The 1,356-nt window shown below is 36.2% G+C and overlaps 1 long non-coding RNA gene across 1 annotated transcript; it reads left to right on the forward strand.

The window, feature by feature from the left end:
- The first annotated feature begins 344 nt into the window (after positions 1-344).
- On the forward strand, positions 345-1,347 carry LOC103376379 (uncharacterized). Its single transcript, XR_521310.1, has 3 exons — positions 345-456; positions 843-966; positions 1,234-1,347. It is a non-coding gene; the product is annotated as an uncharacterized LOC103376379 (long non-coding RNA).
- The last annotated feature ends 9 nt before the right edge of the window (positions 1,348-1,356 follow it).

Raw genomic sequence — 1,356 nt, forward strand, 5'->3', positions numbered from 1 at the left:
AGGTGGCTCTAGTTTATCCTGTCATATACACGTCAACAGCATTTTTCTTGTCTGTGCATAAAGAAATGATTTTATTCTGGCCTTTTTGCAGTTTATTGTAAAGGCTTTAAGTCGTATTTATGAACAGAGTGCAATCACATTTAAAAACCAAAAGTACAGTTCGACCATTTGGCCACAACCCCCAACAAATCAAAGTGTTGAAAAACCGTGTATTTTTATTTGTGTTATTTACTTAATTACTCATTGGACACATGTTTATTTTTAAAGCTGATAGAATGATGGGCACACCTCTTGTTTTTTTTTTTAAACAATTGTTGTTTGTGTGTTTGTTTTTTCGAGGTGGATGGATGAGAAAAGGACTGGGACAGGTAACGTCAGTAGAAGGAAAGCTCGTGTGGACATTCACAGCTCCTCACCTCGGCTACTGGATTGCAGCACCTTTGTCATCTACCAGAGGCAAGTGTTCACCATAATAATGTGAAAATGTTGTGTACAGAAAACAGTGTTTTTCTCTGTAGGGCCTTGTTTTGTCTGTCAAACAGCAACACGGTGACACGATGGTTATCAGTAAAATACACTGAATAATGAATGACAAGGATTTAGTTTGTGGTTGCTGTAAATTTTGCGTATATTGGAACTGTTGTAAGTTTTTCTCACCTTGGATCAGTGACTATAAAAAGGGAAAATAATTGTAATATAACTTCCAGTATTCATTTAAATGTACATTAATAAGAAACAGCAAAAAGAGGGGGAAAAGTTTTTTTTTTTTTTTTTTTACATACAGTATTTTTCTTTGAATGCTTCATTAAACATTTGATTTTATTTTCAAAACAATCTTGTAGGTTTCTTTGGACTTGCCGTCCCCATGGACTTCATCCTACGCCATTCGTTTTTCCTGATGGTTCTCTCAGGAGGATTGCTTGTTATTGTCATCTGTCTTCTGCTTGGATTCATTTGTTATTGCAGGTAAGGGAAAAAAAATATCTCGTACTAGTCAGTATATACAATAAGTTACACGTGATCTTGACACTATAGCTCAAACCGTCATCCCAAATTCTTCCTTTTTAACTGTCACTTTAAAGGGATACTCCACTAAAAATCTATTCCGTATGAGAAACTCATGCTAATATTCATACAAAAAACACAAAGTCAGCTAAATGCACTGCATGATTACAAAACAAACATATTATTTGTCCAAATGAATGTGCTGCTAATGTCTTGTCTTGTCTGTAGGAGTGCGCCCAGTGAGAAGAAAGCAATGAAGATCCTCCCAGTGTTAAAAAAAGACCAAACCACCTCCACATGCGATGATGAAGCATTTGGAGCATCTTCAAGGCGTGGCTTTCACCCACAGGA

The sequence above is a fragment of the Stegastes partitus genome, unplaced genomic scaffold (genome assembly GCF_000690725.1).
Source record: "Stegastes partitus isolate 25-593 unplaced genomic scaffold, Stegastes_partitus-1.0.2 Scaffold4134, whole genome shotgun sequence".
NCBI lineage: Eukaryota > Metazoa > Chordata > Actinopteri > Pomacentridae > Stegastes > Stegastes partitus.